We start from the raw sequence: 24,175 nt of genomic DNA on the forward strand, positions 1-24,175 counted from the left end.
TATTATGAAGACAATTGAGTTACAGTATAGTATATAATCGTTCATTTTTTATAATTTGCTCCATAATTTGGGATTAAAGAAATTGAGATTTTTAGAGTAGAAATTTATAAATGGGTGTCATTAAATCGTACTTTTATGAATATTATATATTTGTACATATTTGAAACACTTGGAAGCTTTACGGAAGGGCAATGCCCTTACAAAGTAGCTTGCATTCAGATTCTTTGGTTGAGGTAGGTTACAGTTTAATTGAAGTTTAGACTCGATTTAATTGTGTGAATGCTCCTAATTGGATACTTGTTGATTGATATTCGAACATGCTTGAATTTGATGATATTTAGATTGTTGAGATGTGTATAAATAATAATTGAAAATTAAGTAAATATATAAAGATATGTCACGACATAGAATAAGATCATGACCGGCGCTAAGGAGTTTAGAACTCCAAAGCAAGCCTCATCAGAATTCTATAGAAAATCGAGCAAAATTTCTCCTGTTTTAAGGCCCAACAAGAAAATTTTCTATCTCAATTCAACAACAAAACAACCCAACATCACAACCACCACACAAACACCAACACAATTCACCATAGATCATCAATAATTCACCGCCACCACCAACTAACAATACGAAAATCATCTTCAAAGATGAGAGAAAATCTAATATTCCACAAATCCAAAATAATGAAAGAATATTCAAAACTTTAAAGACATAACTATGGAGCAAACTAAGAGTTTTCAAGAAAAAGAAACATAACGAATAAATAAACTACAACCCACGTGAACAATTGTGGGGCTCACCAGGAATATGCTACTCGGATCCTCTAGCCAACGCGATCCTCACCGTCACCTGCTTTGTCTGAAAAATATTAGCGAGGAGTGAAACGCTAGCTCGGTGAGTAATAACACTTAACCACAACCGTTTAAATGGAGACAAGTCATAAAGCATCATGAAATAAATGCTCTTTCAGAAAATAGTAACAATAAACAATATCATTTATTTCATATAAGCAAAGTGAACCAACAGTTCAGTCATAAACTCAATAAGCGTTATATCATATCAAATAATACATATTGGGAGGTTTCCAAGAATAAATCATGTAATCAGTGTGACATCCTTCTTCATCAAGAATAACCCATAACAGTGTACCCCTCATAAAGGAGTCAAATATCATATCAGTATCAGTATGCTAGTTCTACCTTCCCACTAGCGAGGGCTGTAACAGTCATCAGTAAATACAAGGTGCACCAGGTCTAACGATCGCGCCGTTAGCTACAGAATTCAAATCAAGGTCTACTCTCATTTATACTTTCTTTGTAAATAATAGATATTCATATAAAAGCATTTTCAGAATAGTACATAGCATTTAAAATTCATATCTAATCGTGTTACTTGTAAACTTGAATAAAACACATGTCAAAAATACATATTCCTCATGTAAGTAAAAATATTCACCGTAATAATATCATATCATATCCTAAATAACCATTTCAATATCATATTAAGTAAAGGACTTTCCCACATGCAATTTCAAAGCATTTCGTAACTCTTTATTCACCAAAATTATCAAAGCATTTCGTAACTCATTATTTCATCAAAATCAAGTATAAATATGCAAGTTAACAAACACAAATTGGTAAGATTATTACTCATAGTACTCTTGTCGAAATATCAAATTGTCACCCCGAATGATTCGTATCACTTTCTTGGATCAACCCTATAATCACATCATATCCTTTCTCGTGTTAAATCTCTTATTTTTGGCTAATTCATGATAAAATTAAACTACCCAACCCTCAAAGTTTCATGATAGCCTTTAATTTCTCAAACTTCATGCCCAAAATCACACCTTAATATGCATATTTCTTGTCTTTAGTAAGTAGGGGCGGATCCAGGATTTTCAGTGAGGGAGTTCAGTAGTACATATACGAACTAATCGAAGGGGTCAGCCTTTACTATTTATACATAAAAAAAAAAAATTATCATAAAAAAATAATAAAACTTTCCGACGAAAAGGGTTCAGATGAACCCATTGTATGCATGTAAATCCGCCACTGTTAGCAAGTAAATTTTAGTACCCAAAATAATTTATCTAGACCAAAAATCATGATAAAGATGTAGGAAAAGATATACCTTAAACCCGATAAAAATATCCAAACAAACTAACTTTTTCTTCTTCTTCTTTCCTTAATTTTTCTTCTACAAAAGATAAGCTGTTTTTTTTTTTTTTTTTCAGTTTTGACGCACTGCTTCTGCGTTTTCTAACCCAAAGGTCCTATATAATTTTTTTTTTCCTCTTGGTGATTGCTGCACGTTGGAGCCCCAATATCTCCCAATCCTATTTTGATTTTGCTTACTACGTAAAGAAAGGATTGAAATCAATCCTTTTCTTAATTGGTTTAGGCTGTACTTATGGGCTTTGCCCATTCTTTCCCCTTTTTCAATTGGAGGATGGGCTTGGCCCAATTTTTTTTTTTTTTTTTAATTGTATGTCATATATCTAAATATGGGTGATTTTAGATATTTGAGCTCAAATAAGAATGATTTTAAAGAATAACCTTACCTTTTAATATACGAAAAATACCATTTTGCCCTCTACACCTCAAATATATTTTTAAACTTTTCATACTCTTTTATATCTTAAATTTTATTTTTTATTATTTTCACTTTTTTATTTTTCCTTTACTTTTTTATTATGCTACTTTTTTTTTTTAGATTTTATTTTTCTCCTTTAAATTTATTATTCTATTTTTTATTATTTTCAATTTTTATATCTTAGGTTTTGCAACTAACTCTTTCGTGATCAATACAATATTTTAGTTGCCAAACTAAAATTAAAAAAATAGGAAGGTAGTAAAAGAAATCATTTTTTTCGTTGAAATTTATATTATATATGTTTTATGTTTTTTTTCCCTTTATAATAATGAAACAAAGATGGAACACCCAACTACTTATCAGTCAAATTTTAGTTTGAAAATAATCATTAGAATAATGAAAATATCAATTAATTTAGTATCATTTTGGACACCCAATTATAGGTGGCTTTAAATATTTGACCCCAATAAGAAATGTCTTTAAAGAATAATCTTCCTTACTTTTTAAGTATAGTACAAGTACCATTTTGTCCCTCTACACCTCAAATATATTTTTTTTAACTTTCCATACTTATTTATCTTTAAAATTTTATTTTTTATTATTTTCACTTTTTATTTTTGCCTTTAATTTTATTATTTCACTTTTTTATTTTTTTAAAATTTTATTATTCAATTTTTTATTATTTTCACATTTTATTTTTTTCTTTAATTTTATTTTCATGTTTTAATTCATTTGTTTCAACCTTTATTTTTTATTTTTTTCTCAAGCATTATCTTTTTTTTTTTTAATTCATTTTCCTTTAACCTTTATTTTTCTTTTATTTTTGGTTTTTATCAGCTCTTTTTTTTTTCCTCATTTTTCTCAAACTTTATTTTTATTTTTTCTCTCATTTTTTTATTTTCTCAATTTTTTTAATTATTTATTTTTTTTCTTAATTTTTATTTTTATCTTGCCTTTTTTTTTTCTCACATTTTTTTTTATTTTTCTATTTTGTTTGATCGCTTTTTTCTTTTTTAAGTTTTATTTTTTCCCTCATTTTCTCAAACTTTATTTTTATTTTTTCTCTCATTTTTATTTTTCTCAATTTTTATAATTCTTCGCTTTTTTCTTGATCTTTATTATTTTTTTTAATTTTTGCGCAATCTTTTTTTATTTCTCTATTTTGTTTGATCATTTTTTTTTCAACTTCTATTATATTTTGCTAATAAATAAAAAATTGGATAATCCGCAAAGGTATCTTCTTTTTTTTGCTATCAAAGCAAATTTAAGGGCATGAATTGTTGTTACGAAGTTCTTTAAAAATTCTTGAGATAAGTCGTGTCTCTAAGGAGAGAGTGGTAGAATATCTCATAAATAAAGGCATAATGTAGTAGTGTCAACTCTTGTCCGTGGGGCATAATTTATTATTTAAAAGTCCGTGAGCTAAGTCTTGCCTCTAGGCAAGAGTTGTAGAACATCCCATAAATAAAGAAATAATGTGGTAGTGTCAACTCTTGTCTGTGGGGCATAATTAGTAGTTTGAAAGTCTTTGAGCTAAGTCTTGCCTCTAAGGCAAGAGTTGTAGAACATCTCATAAATGAAAGACATAACATGGTAGTGTCAACTTTTGCTCGTGGGACATAATTTGTAGTTTGAAAGTCCTTGAGTTACGTTTTGCCTCTAACGCAATAGTTGTAGAACATCTCATAAATGAAAACATAACATGGTAGAGTCAATTTTTGGCCATGGGGCATAATTTATAGTTTGAAAGTCTTTGAGCTAATTAGTCTTGCCTCTAAGGCAAGAGTTGTAGAACATCTCATAAATGAAAACATAACGTGGTAGTGTCAACTCTTGCCTGTGGGGCATAATTTATAGTTTGAAAGTCCTTGAGCTAAGTCTTGCCTCTAAGGCAATAGTTGTAGAACATTTCATAATTGAAAACAAAATATGATAGAGTCAACTTTTGCCCATAGGGCATAATTTGTAGTTTGAAAGTCTTTGAGCTAATTAAGTCTTTCCTCTAAGGCAAGAGTTGTAGAACATTTCAAAAATGAAAACATAACGTGGTAGTGTCAACTCTTGCCCGTGGGACATAATTTGTAGTTTGAAAGTCCTTGAGCCAAGTCTTGCCTCTAAAGAAATAGTTGTAGAACATTTCATAAATAGTGTCGACTCTTGCCTGTAGGGCATAATTTGTAGTTTGAAAGTCCTTGAGTTAAGTCTTGCCTCTAAGGCAATAGTTGTAGAATATCTTATAAATGAAAACATAACATGGTAGAGTCAACTTCTGCCCATGGGGCATAATTTGTAGTTTGAAAGTCTTTGAGATAGTTAAATCTTGCCTCTAAGACAATAGTTGTAGGATATATCAAAATCAAAACATAACGTGGTAAAGTCGACTCTTGCCCATTGGGCATAATTTGTAGTTTGAAAGTTCTTGAGCTAAGTCTTGCCTCTAAGAAAATAGTTGTAGAACATCTCATAAATAAAAACATAGCATGGTAGAGTCAACTTTTGCCCATGGGGCATAATTTGTAGTTTGAAAGTCTTTGAGCTAATTAAGTCATGCCTCTAAGGCAAGAGTTATAGAAAATCTCATAAATAAAAACATAACGTGGTGGTGTCAACTTTTGCCTGTGGGGCATAATTTGTAGTTTGAAAGTCCTTGAGCTAAGTCTTGCCTCTAAGGTAATAGTTGTAAAACATCTCATAAATGAAAACATAACATGATAGAGTTAACTTTTGCCCATAGGGCATAATTTGTAGTTTAAAAGTGTTTGAGCTATCTAAGTCTTGCCTCTAAGCCAAGAGTTGTAGAATATTTCATAATGAGAACATAACGTGGTAGTGTCAACTCTTTCCCGTGGGCCATAGTTTGTAGTTTGAAAGTCCTTGAGCTAAATCTTACCTCTAAGGAAATAGTTGTAGAACATCTCATAAATAGTGTCGACTCTTGCTCGTGGGTCATAATTTGTAGTTTGAAAGTCCTTGAGTTAAGTCTTGCCTCTAAGGTAATAGTTGTAGAACATCTCATAAATAAAAACATAACATGGTCAAGTTAACTTCTGCCTATGGGGCATAATTTGTAGTTTAAAAGTCCTTGAGCTAATTAAGTCTTCCCTTTAAGGCAATAGTTATAGGATATCTCATAAACCAAAACATAACGTGGTAAAGTCGACTCTTGGCCGTGGGGCATAATTTGTAGTTTGAAAGTTCTTGAGCTAAGTCTTTCCTCTAAGAAAATAGTTGTAGAACATCTCATAAAGAAAAACATAGCATGGTAGAGTCAACTTTTGCCCATGGGGTATAATTTGTAGTTTGAAAGTCTTTGGGCTAATTAAGACATGCCTCTAAGGCAAGAGTTATAGAAAATCTCATAAATGAAACATAACGTGGTAGTGTCAACTCTTGCCCGTAGGGCATAATTTGTAGTTTAAAAGTCCTTGATCTAAGTCTTGCCTCTAAGAAAATTGTTGTAGAACATCTCATAAATGAAAACATAATATGGTAGAGTCAGCTTTTGCCCAAGAGGCATAATTTGTAGTTTTAAAGTCTTTGAGCTAATTAAGTCTTGCCTCTAATGCAAGAGTTGTAGAATATCTCATAAATGAAAACATAACGTGGTAATGTCAACCCTTGCCCGTGGGACATAATTTGTAGTTTGAAAGTCCTTGAGCTAAGTCTTGCCTCTAAGGAAATAGTTGTAGAACATCTCATAAATAAAAACATAACATGGTAGATTCAACTTTTGCCCATGGGGCATAATTTGTAGTTTGAAAGTCTTTGAGCTAATTAAGTCTTGCCTCTAAGGCAAGAGTTGTAGAACATCTCATAAATGAAAACATGACGTGATAGTGTCAACTCTTGCCCGTGGGGCATAATTTGTAGTTTGAAAGTCCTTGAGCTAAGTTTTGCCTCTAAGGCAATAGTTGTAGAACATCCCATAAATGAAAACATAACGTGGTAGAGTCAACTCTTGCCCGTGGGACATAATTTGTAGTTTGAAAGTCATTGAGCTAATTATGTCTTGCTTCTATGTCAATAGTTTTAGGACATCTCATAAATGAAATTATAATGTGGTAAAGTCAACTCTTGCCCGTGGGGCATAATTTATAGTTTGAAAGTCCTTGAGCCAAGTCTTATCTCTAAGGCAACAGTTGTAGAACATCTCATAAATGAAAATATAACGTGGTAGAGTTAACTCTTACCCGTGGAGCATAATTTATAGTTTGAAAGTTCTTGAGTCAAGTCTTGCCTCTAAGTCAAGAGTTGTAGAACATCTTATAAATGAAAATATAATATGGTAGAGTCAACTCTTGCTCGTGGGACATAATTTGTTGTTTGAAAGTCCTTGAGCTAAGTCTTGCCTCTAAGGCAATAGTTGTAGAACATCTCATAAATGAAAATATAAAGTGGTAGAGTCAACTCTTGCCCGTGGGGCATAATTTGTTGCTTGAAAGTCCTTGAGCTAAGTTTTGCCTCTAAGACAATAGTTGTAGAACATTTCGTAAATGAAAACAATTGTGGTAGAGTCAACTCTTGCCCGTTGTGCATAATTTGTTGTTTGAAAGTCCCTAAGCTAAGTCTTGCCTCTAAGGCAATAGTTGTAGAACATCTCATAAATCAAAATACAATGTGGTAGTGTCTACTCTTGTCCATGAAACATAACTTGTTATTTGAAAGTCCTTGAGCTAAGTCTTGCCTCTAAGGCAATAGTTATAGAACATCTCATAAATGAAAACATAACGTGGTAGAGTCAACTCTTGCCCGTGGAGTATAATTTGCTGTTTGAAAGCCCCTGAGCTAAGTCTTTCCTCTGATGTAAGAGTTATAAAACATCTCATAAATCAAAATACAATGCGGTAGTATCGACTCTTGGAGTAAATTCCCTGAATGGTCACCTATGTTTGAAAAATTGCCTACAAATATCACTTTTATTTTATTTAGGATAAGAATACCATCCAACTTTTTTTTTCCCTTAAAATATACTTAACACCTCAAAATCTTTCTCTCTCCTACTTAGAATGCCATGTCATTATTTTGTTTTTTTTTTTTATAAATGTATAACTTATCAAACTTATTTAACTAAAGTTTTATCCTCATTTTTTTTAAAAAAAAATATACATGATATATTAATCATTGAAGATTAATTTAATTACACTAAAGCTTGGGTTATTTTATTTGATATGTAATCTTCAAAGTTTTTTTTATTTACTTATTTATTTCACTCCTTAATAATAGTTTTAAAGTACAAGTACTTATACTAATTGATACAATAATTTTTTTTTGTCGTTTATTTTATATACTAAAAATTCTTAGAATGTAAAAGAAATAAAACGATGGATTTCATATTTTAGACATTAAGTTTGTTATTTATATGAGAATAAAAGAATTAAATCTCCTTTTTTGAATGAAAGAAAAATTATGTAGTCTTGAAACAAATTAATTTTTTTTAAGAAATATCAAAAAATGATACCTTCTTTAGTAATCCGATAAGTGGCTTTTTAAAATATTACTCAATCAATTATTCTTTGCTTTTGATGGATTTAGAATGAAGTACGGATATAAATTAGTGTTTAATTGTATAATAAAATAAAATATAAATATAATGATCACAAAAAAGATAAAGAAACTAAATTAAAAATAATAATTTTTTTTCTAAATTTTTATGTCTTATTTTACAAATTTACTTGATTTATTTATGGGCAATTACTTGTCAAAAATCTGCAAGAAAAAAAAATAAATCTATTCACTATATATTTATCAAAAATTATCTTGCATAAAAAGTTACAAGTAATCTATGCCCAAAATAAATTTTTTAGGTAATAATACATATTAAAATTTTCTTATTGAATTTTTTTTGGCAATAAAAAATACCGTAGATTTGCCATCAATTCTTTTAAATAACAAATTATATTATTTTATTCTTGATTACTCTATATTTGAAGGCAATATGATATCTTTGAATTATATTAATCCAAAAATTCTTTTGTATAATCCAAAAAAGTGGATTTTATTCTTTTATCTTCATATAAATAACAAATTTAATGCTTAAAATATGAAATCCGTCGTTTTTATTTCTTTTACATTTTAAGAATCTTTAATATATAAAATAAATAACAAAATAATTAAATGAGTATCAATTTTTATAAGTACTTGAGTTTTAAATATTATTAAGTAGTGAAATAAATAAGTAAATAAAGAAACTTTGAAAAGTACATATCAAATAAAATAATTCAAGTTTTTTATGCAATTAAATTAATCTTCAATGATTAGTATATCATGTGTAATTTTTTTAAAAGAAAGAATTAGTATAAACTTTAGTTAAATAAGTTTAATAAGTTTAATAAGAGAGAAGGTTTTTGAGATGTTAAGTATATTTTAAGGAAAATAGAAAGAGTTGGGTGATATTCTTATCCTAAATGAAACAAAAATGATATTTGTAGGCAATTTTCCAAACGTGGGTGACCATCTAGGAAATTTACTCCGACTCTTGCTCATGAAACATAACTTGTTGTTTGAAAGTCATAAGTCTTGTCTCTACAATATAGTAGTGTCAACTCTTGTCCATGAAACATAGCTTATTGTTCGAAAGTCGTACGTCTTGCCTTTATAATGTGAGAGTGTCAACTCTTGCTCATGAGATGTAACTTGAATGAAAGAAATTGAAGAAAAGAACAAAAATAATAAAAATTACAGAAAAAGAAGAAAAATATTAAAAAAATAAAAATCAAAGAAAATGTAGAAGTTGAGAGAAAATAGGAAAAAATAAAGGTTGATAAAAAAATTAAATAAAAATAAAGGTCGAGAAAAATTTAAAAAGAAAAAATCAAAGATTTTTTATATATATAGAAGTAGACGTTGAAAGGTGTAAAGAAAAAAAATAAGGGTTAAGAAAAACTAAAAAGATCAAAAAAAAAAAAGAGGAAAGAAAAAAAATATAAAATAAAAAGAAAAAAAGAAAGAAGTTGAGAGGAAAAAGGGAAAAAAGTAAGGGTTGATAAAAAATTAAAAACAAAAAGAGAAAAGAAAAAAGAAAAATCAAAGTAAAATTAAAAAGAGAAAAAAAATAAAAGTTGAAAAATATAAATATGGAGTTGTTATCTATTATGAGGATCACTTATGTAATTACTTCATTGATCAGGGGCAATTTTGCCCCAAAAAATATTAGTGAATAGGTAAAGGTTATTTTAAGAAAACTTTTTTATTTGAGGCTAAAATTTAATAGTCACTCCAATTTGAGTCTATTTTTGAGATTCATCCTTTTTTTTTCTAACTCAAGTAATTTCTTTTTTTTTTTTTTCTAAAAGGGATATTACAAGATGTCTCTGATCTTATCCGACTTTTTCAAAAAGACACCTAAACTATACTTTCGATCTATTACCCCACGAATCTTACTTAAATCATTGTGAATGAACTATTTTGACTAAAAATTTGACTCTGCATGTAGACACACACCCGAAGCAAAATGAATGGAAAAAAAATATTGAACCAACAAATTAAAATGTGCCACGTGTAATAAAAAGGAACCACTTTTAAAATTTTGTATTTTAGTTTTTTTTTCTTCATTTTCCATCTTTTTCATTTGTTTTTTCTTCTTCCTTCTTCTTCTTCTTCTTCTTCTCCATTAATCTCCATTAATGGTGTCACTCGATTTTGTTCTTTATTTCTTCAAAACAATAGAGTATCACCCTCAGAAGTCGGAACACGGACTCACTCAAAACAAGAGAAGAAAGAATAAGATAACTGGGTAAAGGGTATCACATTCATGAAAAATCCCAACATAAAGAGAATCAAGAATCAAAAATCAATTATTTTATGCACTGAATTTGTAATGATCACAATGACGATGAAGGGTTCACAAATATCAAAATGCAAACCCAAGATACTGAATTCACAGAGACGGATTTCAGAGTTATTGGTAGATATCACAAATTAGACAAAAAATCCTCAAACATAAGAGAAGACTAACAAGAAATATCCATTCTTTACACTGAATTAACAAATATAGAGATGAAAATATCCAGTATCACAAATAAGAGTCCAAACCCACAAAAACAAGAGACGAATAATATAAAAAGTTCAATCTTTGCACTGAATTCACAAACTTGAAAGTAATAAAAACAAATCAGCATCCCGGTGCATTAAAGCTCCGTGATGAGTATTCTGTGTGTGCATAGTATATTGTGGAAAGATGATGAAGATAAAAATGGAGGAGAAGATAAAAAAATAGAGTTAATAAAATAAGAAAAATAAAAATAAAAATAAAAAAATAAATATTTAACACGCGGCAAGCTGTAATTGGTGTGTGATTACACTCTCTATCTTGTGACTGGAATTCAGAGAAAAATGGTGTATTTGCAATGATTTAGTAAGATTCGTGGGGCAATAGGTCAAAATTATAGTTTAGGTGTCTTTTTGAAAAACTCGAACAAAATTAGGGGGGTTTTTATGTATTTTCTCTTGAAAATTTACTTGATGGAATTGTCTTATGACTTTAAGTGTAAAATAATTATTGAAAATTTACTTGATGGAATTGTCTTATGACTTTAAGAGTACTTGTAAATTTAGTACATCGTATTATATCTTGAGATGTAGCGTGAATTTGATAAAACATACCTAATATCGTTATGGAGGATCGGGTACCACGCCAGTACGAATATGATATTGATATTACTTATTTATGGAGGATCAGGTACCACGCCAGTATAAATATGTATATTGATATTACTTGTTTATAGAGGATTGGATACCACGTCAGTACAGATATGTATATTGATATTACTTATTTATAGAGGATCGGGTACCATGCCGATATGAATATAATAGTGATGTTATTTGTTTATGGAGGATCGGGTACCACGTCAGTACGAATATGATATTAATATTACTTGTTATTGAGGATCAGGTACCACTCTGGTACGGTACATGAATATAGACCGTTCCCTGCAGGTCATGACTATTTGGGCAAAAATAAGTCTCATAGCATATGTGTATATATTTGTGTTAAATTTGAGAGGTTGTACGGGTTATTAAGGAGATAATGAGCTGATGGTGTTCTAATTGTGAGTTTTAGAAGGATGTGGTTGTTATTTATGGCATTGTAATTGATTTTATGGATGTTTGCAGTATGGTTGATACTCTTGATAGTTATATGGCTTGTTTGTTAGCACTGTTTGACCTGTTATTGTTGTATTATTGATTCATTGAATATGTGTTATGTGACGATGGCTGTCTACTTTTTATTTGATTTATGTTGTGTACATGCTATTAAATTGAGTTGGCCTATGATCCCTGCCGGTACATAGTGGTTTGTACTGATACTACCCTGTATTCTTCTTTTGTTGAGTCCAAAAAGTGTTCCAATGGCTCAAACACGACCTCACCTCTAGAGTTTGATGGCAGATCTTGATCCAAGGGTGAGCACTCCATCTCCAGACTACCATGGGTCATCCTATTTGTTCTTGTCCATCTTTTGAGCAATGAAACATTCTTTATTTACTTTATTTTTTAATATCTCTTTTAGACGTGATCTCTATTTAGAAGTTCTTGTACGATGACTTTTGGGTCTCGGGAATTTTAAAGGTACTTTGTTTGATTTATGCCTTGCTAATGATTAGCTCTGAATTATTGTTATTCATTGGTTTTATAATAATATCATTTTAATATTGACTAAGTGATTGGGTAATGGTTCGATTCAGATGGTTCTTTCACAGGAAGATTAGTGTGGGTGCCACTTATGACCATTTGGGTCATGATAAAGTTGGTATCAGATCCCTAGGTTCGTCGTTCTCATCGTACAAGAACATGTCTAGTAGAGTCTTGCGGAACGGTACGTAGATATTTGTACTTTTCTTTGAGAGGCTATACGATACTAGGAAAATTCAAATTCTTCTTTCTTACGTGCTCTTACTTGATTTCAATTAGTATATAGCAATTTTAATTGGTATCTGACTTCTTTCACTCTTATTCTCCCAGATGGTACGAACACAAAAAATAGATCAGGAGTTGAGGTGCCTAAACCGGCTGCTGAGGCTGTAGTTCGGGGTAGAGGATAGGCAAGAGGAGAATGAGAAAAAGAAAGGAGAGTTGCACCTGCGAGACCAGCTAGAGAGAGACCAGTATCTCCTCCTTCGTATAAGGATATGCCTGGAATGGAAGAGGATGGAGCGATGCCAGTATAGAATAAGAGGATACCGATTCATGATGGGGTTGCACTAGTTTAGGAAAGTGCAGCTCCGATTTAGATTTCTTATGGTGTGATTCAGCAGGTTATTAGCTTTTTGAGTAGGTTGGCAGGAATCGGGACCATACCCGCAGCACCTGCAGTTCAGCATCCAGGGTTGCAGCATGCTGCTGTTGTAACTCCTCAGATGAAAAAAATGACAGAATCAGATGATTTTTTGAGATAGGTAGTGGGTCCGATGATGACTGGAGATGAGCATGATTTATTTTGTAAGTTCATCAAGATGAAACCTCCTATTTTTTATGTCACCGAGTCTGAGGATACATATGAGTTTATCATTGACTATCATGAGAGACTTCACAAAATGGGTGCGATTAAGAGGTATAGTATAGAACTAGTTACTTTTCAAATTCATGGGGATGCCAAGATGTGGTGAAGAGCTTATGTAGAGTGTAGGGATGTAGGTTTGCCTCCATCGACCTGGACTCAATTTTACTCATTTTTTCTAGAGAAGTACGTGCCTCATACTTTGAGAGATATAAAAAAGAGACGAGTTCACTAATCTTAAGCAGGGGAATATGTCATTTGTGGCCTATGAGGCTAAATTCCATTCATTATCTCGGTATGCATCTCATTTGCTGAAAACTGGGGAGGAGAGGTTTCATTTTTTTGTAAAGGATTTAAATACAAGTCTCCAGATTTCTGCTCTTCAGATGACATCTTCAGGTAGGCCATTCTAGGAGATGGTTGATTTTCTCAAAATGGTGGATGGCGTAAGGCAAGAGGGTTATGCTAAGTCATCAGAAAAAAAGGTCCGCAGAAGAGGTAGTTTCAGAGGTTCTTATTCTAGGGGTCAGAGTTCACAGGGATACCCTGCCCGCCCCATTTAGTCAGTGATGCAGGTGTTTGTTGGTGGTCCGTCAAAAGCTAGCCAGCCATTTTCAGAATTTGGTGGTTACCTCGCTTTATCTTTGTCAGCTCAACGACCTAACTTGGATCGTATATGTTATAAGTGTGGCGGAGTTGGTCAAATCAGGAGGTTTTGTCCTAATGTGAGGCAGTATGGTCAGCCTAGCCAGCAATAGGCTCCTAGAACTCTAGTTTCAACAGGTAGGGGAGGTGGTGGTAATGGTAGAGGTCGTCCATAGGGTGGTCGTAGTGATTATCGGGCAGGTGGGGGTAGTAATCAGCCCTATCAAGGTGGTTCTCATCTTGGCAGTGGTGATATTTAGACTGGTGGTAGGGACCATATCTATGCCTTTCCAAGCAGGCCTGAGACAAAGGCATCAGATGCTATTATTATAGGTACTATTCTTGTTTGTGACCGGATAGATACTGTATTATTTGATCCTGACTCTACTTTTTTATGTGTATCTGCTAATTTTTCTATGGGATTGGACATGGTGTATGATTTACTTGACTTTTCAATTCATGTGTCTACTCTTGTTGGTGATTCTGTTATTGTAGATAGGCTTTATCATTCTTGTTCTGTTATATTTATTCGGTATCAAACTTGAGCAGATTTAGTGATTCTAGACATGGTAGATTTTGATATAATTTTGGGTATGAGTTGGTTATCTTCGTATCATGTTATATAGGACTGTCATGCTAAAATAACTATTGTAGCTATGCTGAAAATGGATAGACTTAAGTGGGAGGGTGATTATAGTCCTGCTCCAATAAAACTTATTTCCTTTTTTCATGCAAAGAGGTTAATTGGTAAGAGTTGTTTGGCTTTTCTAGCACATCTTCGGGACACCTTCGCATAGGTTCTATCTATTTAGTCAGTTCCTATGGTGTGTGAGTTCCAAAAGTTTTTTTCTGCAGATTTTCCTGGTATGCCACCAGACTGTAACATTAACTTATGTATTAATCTAGAACCCGGTACTCATACTATTTCTATTCCTCCTTATAGGATGGCTCCGACTGAGTTGAGGGAGCTAAAGGTTTAGTTGTAGGATTTGTTGAGTAAGGGTTTTATCCATTTGAGTGCCTCTCCATGGGGTGCTCCTGTCTTGTTTGTGAAGAAGAAGGATGATATTATTCGTATATGTATAGACTACAGGCAGTTGAACAAAGTTACAATCTGCAATAAGTATCCTTTGCCCCGTATCGATGATTTATTTGACTAGTTGCAGGGTGCATCTATATTTTCTAAGATTGATTTGAGTTTCGGGTATCATCAGCTTAAGATTCGGCGTGACGATATTCCTAAGATTGCATTTTGAACCAGATATGGCACTATGAGTTTCTTGTGATGTCTTTTGGGATGACTAATTCCCCAACTGCTTTTATGGGTTTGATGAATGGGATATTTAAACCCTAATTGAATTCTTTCGTAATTGTCTTTATTGGTGATATTCTGGTTTATTCTAAGAGTAAAGAGGAACATGAGAATTATTTAAGAATTGTTTTGGGTTTCTTAAAAGAGAAAAAACTTTATGCGAAGTTTTCTAAGTGTGAATTTTGGTTGGCTTCTAAATCCTTTTTGGGCCATGTGGTTTTGAAGGAAGGAGTAATGGTAGATCCGCAGAAGATTAAAGCAGTTAAGAATTGGGCTAGGCCTACTTCAGTGTCAGAGGTTCGTAGCTTTGTGGGGTTAGCGAGTTATTATCGCAGGTTCGTAAAAGGATTTGCCTCTATTGCTGCTCATATGATGCGGTTGACTCAGAAGGATGTACTTTTTATTTGGTCTAATAAGTGTGAGGAGAGCTTTCAAAATCTCAAGACCTTATTGACTACTGCTCATATTCTTGCCTTACCGATAGAGGGTAAGAATTTTATTATTTATTATGATGCCTCACGTTCTGGTTTAGGTGTAATATTGATGCTGGAAAGGAATGTTATTGCTTATGCTTCGAGGTAATTGAAGCCCAATAAGAAGAATTATCCCACTCAAGATTTAGAGTTAGCTACTGTGTTTTATGCTTTTAAGATATGGAGGCATTACTTGTATGGAGATCGTTGTAAAGTGTTCATTGATCACCGCAGCTTACAATAGGTGTTCACGCAGAGGAATTTGAATTTGAGACAGCATATATGGATGGAGTTTCTTAAATATTATGATATCACCATTCTCTACCATCCAGGGAAGGCTAATGTGGTCGCTGATACATTGAGCAGAAAGTTAGCAAGTATGGGTAGTTTGGCTTATTTGAATGCTAGCAGGCATTAGTTGGCTAGAGAGATTTAGACCCTAGCTAACAACTTGAGTTGACTGAGGGGGGAGGAATTCTAGCCAGCAATGAGGCAAGGTCCACATTTCTTGATCAAATCAAGGCTAAACAATATGAGGATGCTAAGTTGAGCAAGATTCATGATAAGGTTTTGCAGAGTGAGTCCAATGAGGCCATTCTTAATGGTGATGGTGGTTTGCGGATTAGGGGGGGTCTGTGTACCCCGTGTTGATGACTTGATTCCTACTATTCTAGCTGAGGCTCATTGTTCGAAGTATTCTATACATCCTGGAGCGACTAAGATGTATCGTGATTTAAGGCAGTATTACTAGTGGGGTATGATGAAGCGTGACATAGTTGATTTTATTGCCAAATGTCAGAGTTTCCAGCAAATAAAGTACAAGCATCAGAATCCTTATGGTACTCTTCATCGGATGCCCACCCCTGAATGAAAATGGGAAATGATAGTTATGGATTTCGTTGTTAGTCTTCCCAAGACTTTGGGAAAGTATGATTCTATATGGGTTATTATGGATAGGTTGATTAAATTTGCACATTTCATTCCAGTTCAGTAAGTAATAATGCAAAAAAATTGACAAAGATTTATTTTAAGGAGATTGTTCGATTGCACGGGGTCCTAATTTTTATTATTTTGGATAGGGGTACTCAATTTAGCTCTATCTTTTGGAAGAAGTTGCATGAGGATTTGGGTACAAGGTTGGACCTTAGTACAACTTTTCACTCTCAGACCGATGGACAGTCCGAGCGAATAATTCAGGTGTTGAAGATATGCTCCATGCATGTCTGATGGATTTTGGAGGTTGCTGGGATCAGTTCCTACCTTTGGCTGAGTTTGCATATAATAACAGTTATCATTCGAGTATCAACATGACACCGTCTAAGGCATTGTATGGGAGAAGGTGTAGATCTCTCATTGGGTGGTTTGATGCTTTTGAGGTAAGACCATAGGGTACTGATCTATTGAGGGACTCGTTGGAGAAGCATAGGTTCATCTAGGAGAAGCTTATAGCAGCTTAAAGTAGGCAAACTGAATATGCAGATCGAAAAGTTAGAGATATGCACTTTATCGAAGGTGAGCAAGTGTTGCTCAAAGTTTCACCCATGAAGGGTGTCATGCATTTTGGGAAGTTAGTAAGCTCAGTCCTAGATATATTGGGCCATTTAAGATTCTCCAGCGTGTGGGGTCGGTCTCCTACAGATTGGTACTGCTTTCAAGTTTATCGGTAGTTCACCCTGTCTTTCATGTGTCTATGCTAAAGAAGTTTCATGGTTATGGTAACTACATAATTCATTGGGATTCGGTCTTGTTAGATGAAAACCTCTCTTATGAAGAGGAACTAATTGCAATTCATGTTAGAGATATCCGTAAATTGAGAACTAAAGAGATTGTATCTGTGAAGGTCCAGTGGAAGAATCGTCCTATTGAGAAGGCCACATGGGAGATCGAAGCAGACATGCATAGCAAGTATCTACATTTTTTGTTGATTCAGGTATTTTCCTATTTTCCCTCCTTGTCACTTGTTGTCATTCGCGGACGAACGGTTGTTTAATTGGTATCTGATGTAACGACCCTCCTAGTTGTTTGTGAAATTTCTCATCTTCTCTATTTTAGCTCTCTCCGTAGTTTATGTACATGAATTATGACTCACAGGATAAGTAGTACCAATTTTTAAGATGTACGGAAGTGATTTAAGTCATTACTTAGGTCTTTGAGTTTTGATATATTTAAGCTTGATCATGGTCAACCTTCAATCAAGATGACCCTGGATTAGTATTTTAGTGATTTCAATAGATTCAGAATGTACTTTTAGTCAAGTTACATATTTGAATTGTTTCTACAAGGTTTCAAATAAATTACGAGGATTTTTAGGTAAATAAATTTTTTATTACCAAATGGAAGAATTACAACAAACGAGTACTGGATTTACACTCAACACATATCCAGTACTTTAAGCACACACATCTCTCCAATACAAAAAGATCTCATCAGCTATTGATTAGGATAAAAATTTAGTGCACTTATATGTATTTCCATATCTAGTCACAAATTACTCCGGCAGCACACCTCCTGAATGATGCTTCTAACCACAACATTGGTCTCTTGTTACTTTTGTTGGAAAATCCTAAGATTATGCTCCTTCCATATGTGGTAGACACTACTAACAGCTGTCATTTGAAAAAGATTATCTTTTCCTACTCTTCCCTTGTATGTGCTGATCCACTTTAATTCATTCTCCCAACAAATAGGCCTGCAAATAATACCTTGCCATTCCAACACCTTCCTCCATACCTCAAAGGAATAAGGACATTCGAAGAAAAGGTGATTCGTGCTTTCTAGGCTCCCAGTACACATATTGCAATCCAGAAAATTAGTGATACCCCATCTAGCTAGTCGATCACGCATAAAAACCTTTTTAAAGCTGCAAGACGAAAGGTAAATATCTATTTAGGTGCGCCATAATTGTTGCACACTAACTTCCTTCATATTTCTTTATCATACAATCTTTGCATTGCTTTGTCCAATTTATGAATAGAGAAATTGGGCAGAGTCTGAAACTGAGCATAGTTGTATCCAGTAGCCACAAAGTATTTTTTACTTTGAAAAATCTTTCTCAACAACTAGGATGTTTTCTTTGCTTCCACCTCCCAGATTGTTGATTGCTTTATGTAGTAGCAGTGAACCTATTGAACCTATAGTTTTTCCTTTTTATGGCTGTGACTCTATAGTAGTTTAGCAATCATTGCTTTGTTCCACACCTCAATATCAATAATATTTAGGCCTCCAACAATCAGTGGTAGACATCATTGCTCCAACGCAATCAATGCTTTGTTGCTCACCTCTGCCTTGCCCATCCAAAGATACCTTCTACACACCATAATAATCATTTTGATGATCTTCTTTGGCAATACAAATATCTGAGCCTAGTAGTTTTGGATAGCTAATAGAACACTCCTAATCAGTTGTACTCTACCTACTTAAAAGAGAAGTTTGGTTGCCCAAGAAGTGATTCGGCCTGTCATCATTTCCAGGAGAGGTTGGCATTATATTATTGACATTCTTTTGGTACTTAATGGCACACCTAAATATCGAAAAGGAAGCTCTCCTTTTTTGAAGCCTATCAGCTGAAGGATTTGGGATTGACATTCGGTAGATACCCCCCCCCCTCCCAAAGTAAATGCAGCTCTTCTGAGGATTTGCAATAAGTCCTGACACTGCTGAAAACCTATTGAAATGGTCTACCACACGCCAAACTAATTCAATATCCCCTCATGAGAATAACTGTAAGTCATCGGCAAAGCCAAATTGGATAATTTTCATCTTAGCACCTTTTAGACAATAGGCAAAGCCCTTCAATGCATCCAATTGTCCTAACATTCTACTAAAGTATTTCATGACAATCACAAAGAGGTAAGGTGAGAGGGGATCTCCCTGCCTTAGCCTTTTTTTTTCATGAAAAAGTTGAGTTGGAGCACCATTCAACATGATGGAATATTATACAGTTTTAACACATGTGATTATCCACCCAATGAACTTAGTTGGGAATAGTAAAGCATGTAATACCTGCTCTAAGAAAGGCCATTCCACTTAATCGTACGCTTTTTGCATATCCACCTTACGAGGATTTATTAAGAGTTTGGCATATTTTTAAATTATTAGTGTACTTATTAATTTAATAGGTCAAAACCCATAATTTATTTATTTATGAGGCCAAAATAAAAATAATTTTTAAGTGGGTAGAATTTACCATTTACACAAACAATAAAATCAGAAAGATAGAAGGAGAGGGGCGTGAAATTGGTTTCACCATTGCACTTTGAAAATGGGTGCCTCTTTGCAGTATAGCTTCAGGTGCGATTTGTTTAATCTATATAAATAGTGGAATTCTTATGTTTAATTTAAATACAATAGTATGCCTATAATGGGATGAAATCTTAGGTTCCACTAAAGAGTTTTTAATTTCGTGTAAATTGAGTTAAGATAAAAACAAAGATGGGTGATGATAGTTAGAATAGGTGGCAGTAATGTGTCCATGTGGTGTTGCAGTGAACAATTGATTAGTCACAGTGAAAGCACTGAACAGTTCTATCAAAGGGACATGGTAGTGCACGGGGGTGAATAAAGTTAGGCAAAAATCATGAAAAAGGCTAATCATTGGCATCCTACATAAAGATAGTACTCCCTCCGTTTAAAAATAATGATCTATTTTTCTTTTTAGTCCGTTTAAAAAAGAATAATTTTTTTTCTTTTTTGATAATATTTTAATTTCAACTTTCCACATGGCATGTTTAGGACCACAGGATTAAAAGGCATTTTGGTACGTTTGATACAACTTTAATTTAAGGCCACAAGATTGAAAAGTCTTTTTTGTTTTCTTAAACTTTATACCAAGTAAAAGTAGGTCATTCTTTTTTAAAAAGAGGGAGTAAATGTTATGTTATTATGAATACCATTGGGTTACAGTTTATTATATAATTGTTCGTTTTTGATAATTTTCTCCATAATTTGGGATTGAAGAAATTGAGGTTTAGGTTTAAGATTTTTAGAGTAAGAATTTATAAATGGGTGTCATTAAATTCGTACTCTTATGAAAATTATATATTTGAACAGATTTAAAACACTCGGAAGCTTTATGGAAGGGCAAGGCCCTTTCAAAATAGCTTGCATTCGAGTTCTTTGGTTGAGGTAGTTTACGACTTAATTAGATTTTAGATTCGATTTAATTGGGTGTATACTTATTGATTGGTATTTGGACTTGCTTGAATTTGATGTTATTTGAATTGTTGAGACGTGTATAAATAATTATTGAAAATTTAATTAATGAAATTGTCTTAGTACTTTAAGTGTACTTGTAAATTCAGTACATCGCATTATATCCTGAGATGTAGCGTGAATTTGATGAAACATAACTAGTATGGTTATGGAGGATCGGGTACCATGCCAGTATGAATATGATATTGTTATTACTTGTTTATGGTGGATCGGGTACCACGCCGGTACAGATATGTATATTGATAGCACTTATTTATGGAGGATCGGGTACCATGCCGGTATAGATATGTATATTGATATTACTTGTTTATGAAGGATCGAGTACCACACCGATACGAATATGATATTGATGTTACATGTTTATTGAGGATCGGGTACCATGTCAGTACGAATATGATATTAATATTACTTGTTATTGAGGATCGGATACCATGTTGATACGGTACATGAACATAGATTGTTCCCTGCAGGTCATGACTATTTGAGCAAAAATAAGTCCTATAGCATATATGTACATATTTGTGTTGAATTTGAGAGGTTGTACGGGTTATTAAGTAGATAACGAGCTAATGATGTTCTAATTGGGAGTTTTAGAAGGATGTGGTTGTTATTTATGGCATTGTTGTTGATTCTGTGGATGTTTATAGTATGGTTGATACTCTTGATGGTTATATGGCTTGTTTGTTAGCACTGTTTAACATGTTATTGTTGTATTGTTGATTCATTGAATGTGTGTTATTTAACGATGCCTATCTACTTATTTTTTTATTTATGTTGTGCACATGTTATTAAATTGAGTTGGCTTATGATACCTAGTACATAGTGATTTGTACGGATACTAGCCTGCACTCTTCTTTTGTTGAGTGCAGAAAGTATTCTAGAGGCTCAGACATGACCTCACCTCTAGAGTTTGATAGTAGATCTTGATCCAAGGGTGATCACTCCATCTCCAAGCTGCCATGGGTCATCCTATTTGTTCTTGTCTATCTTTTGGGCAATGAAACATTTTTTATTTACTTTATTTTTGGATATCTCTTTTAGACATGATCTCTATTTAGAAGTTCTTGTACGATGACTTTCGGGTCTTGGGGATTTTAAAAGTACTTTGTTTGATTTTCAAAATTAATTAAGGGTGACAAAAAAGTTTCAAAACTAAAAAAGGATGACACAAGTCTTAAATATTGAGTAGAAGTGACAATTTTAAGATTAGTATTAATGACACTAATTTTAAAACCCTTAAGTTTTATTATTTACACAAAGATCCCTACACCATATTTATACAAAGATTCCTACACCATCACCACCACTCCTCCTCCACACCCTTTTTGCCGCTGCCGCAACCACAACCTCCTCTTTCTTCGCTATCACTATCACTATCACTACCATTGCCACCTCTGCCAGATTAACCATTATTTACTCCCTCTACATAACTATCGCCTGATTTTCTTCTTTCTCCTCCACCACCGTAGTTATCAATACTGCAACAAATGTCATCTTCTCATTCGGCGTCACCACCAGAACCACCACCTCCATTTTTACCAAAAATATCACTTTTTTGTGGGCTCCTCCTCCAACCAGATCTTTTTTAGAAATGAAGTAAGTATCGAAGTTGCTGGTGCAACTTCGATAATTACTGTAATACAACAATTAATAGAAGTTATTGTAGCAATTACCGTAACTGTTGTAGCAACAATGGTAGTTGTTGAAGCAACTCTCGTAGTTGCTGAATTTGCTGAATTATTTTTTCATTCGTTTTTAAAAGAAATCAAAAATTTTCTTTTCAAACTTCTCAATTTTTTTTTAAAAAATAGTCCATGAAGATTAAAAAGGGAAGAAGAACGAAATGAAAAGAGAAGAAAAACAAGAAGAGAAGATGGAAAAAGAGGAAAATCTAGAGAGAGAGAGAAAATAAGAAGAAGAAGATGGGAAGAAAAAAATAAAAAAGAGGAAAGATTGAAAGATAAGAACAGGGGGAAATTCTAAAATTTGAAATTTGGAGTTGGAGGACTTTTTGAAAAGTTTAAAGAGTTTAAAAAATTACATTTTACATCCTAATTTACTTTAATCACTAATTAAAAAGAATTTGACTTGAGTTGGTCAAAGTTGTTACCAATTTTAATTTTAAAACTTATTTGTCACCCACACTTAATTTTCTCCACATTGCTAATGATTAGCTCTGAATTATTGTTGTTAAGTTGGTTTTAGGATAATATCGTTTTAATATTGACTAAGTGATTTGGGTAATGGTTTGATTTAGATGGTTCTCCCACGGAAGATTAGTGTGGGTGCCACTCATGACCATGCGGATCGTGACAACTAATTGCTGCTTAAAAGTATTTTTAAAAATTTATTGGTCAAACACAAACTGTTTCTCACCAAAAGTATTTTATTGAAAAACACTTTTGAAAAAAAAGTTTGGCCAAACAGATTATAAATCGAATTCCAATGTGGATATCAAATATCGGGTAGGAAATAAGAACAAAATAAGTTCTATTTTGCTTAAGATGGTCATAAGTTCCAATTTTTTGCACTCTAATCCATTTAGTTTATTTTATCAGTTATGAATCTACCATATTATACTGAAACTATAAAGAATTTAGGTATCAGAATGATAAATCGAAATAAGTATAAGGATCTTTATATTATTTCACATTTTAAAAAATATTTCATTCTAAAGTTGGAACTACTCCCTCTAGTTCATATTAAGTAAACTATTGAGACATTTTTCGTAGTTCAAAAAAAGTAAATTTTTCAAAAAATTTAAGAAAAATGTCGCGATTTTTTTTTAAAATATTTATCCTTCATTTTAATGATATTTTTAATTATTTTACATTTTTTAAGAGAATAATTTAGAAATAATCAAAAAGATAATAGAGGAAAGTCATCTTTAATTTATGTTTTTAAATGTTATGCTTACATTTTTGGGAGATAATTTGTGCATTGATCAAATTTAATCATTGACCGAAAATTCAACCACCATGGATGAACAATTGTTTAAGAAAAAGAAGAAAGAAAACAAATCATTGACCAAAATACACATAATAATAGTGGAAAATATTTTTTAAATTATGTCCTTAAATACCAAAATAATATTGTAAGACACTCTCTGGCTCTACATTGGGACTTAGCAATTGTCACCGTGAAGACAAAAATAAAAATACTGGATCAAAACTTTTAATTTGATATTTGTTCATATGTCTATGTATACTTAACTTGTTTTAAGTTTGATGCTATGGAAAGGATTATTGCTTATAGTACTTTAATTATAGCTTTTTTAAGTTAGGCAATATATGGGGTGGGAGGAGGGGGGGCCCTTACCCTACTAGTGTAATGACCCTTCAAGTCATTTTTGGTACTGTCCTCTTACCCTACTAGTGTAATGACCCTTCAAGTCATTTTTGGTATTGTCCGCTTATTTTGGCCGTTAGAACTTTTCCATAGCTT

At 32.8% G+C, this 24,175-nt stretch overlaps 1 long non-coding RNA gene and 1 pseudogene across 1 annotated transcript; one reads left to right on the plus strand and one right to left on the minus strand.

The window, feature by feature from the left end:
• Nucleotides 1-648: 648 nt before the first annotated feature.
• Nucleotides 649-2,386, minus strand: LOC107847106. The gene is made up of 2 exons (XR_001667311.2): nucleotides 2,134-2,386; nucleotides 649-858 (listed from the first exon to the last, which is right to left on the minus strand). It is a non-coding gene; the product is annotated as an uncharacterized LOC107847106 (long non-coding RNA).
• An 11,273-nt stretch (nucleotides 2,387-13,659) lies between these two features.
• LOC107846721 lies at nucleotides 13,660-17,510 on the plus strand (annotated as a pseudogene).
• Nucleotides 17,511-24,175: the final 6,665 nt, after the last annotated feature.

Source organism: Capsicum annuum, chromosome 11 (assembly GCF_002878395.1).
Source record: "Capsicum annuum cultivar UCD-10X-F1 chromosome 11, UCD10Xv1.1, whole genome shotgun sequence".
Taxonomy (NCBI): Eukaryota; Viridiplantae; Streptophyta; class Magnoliopsida; order Solanales; family Solanaceae; genus Capsicum; species Capsicum annuum.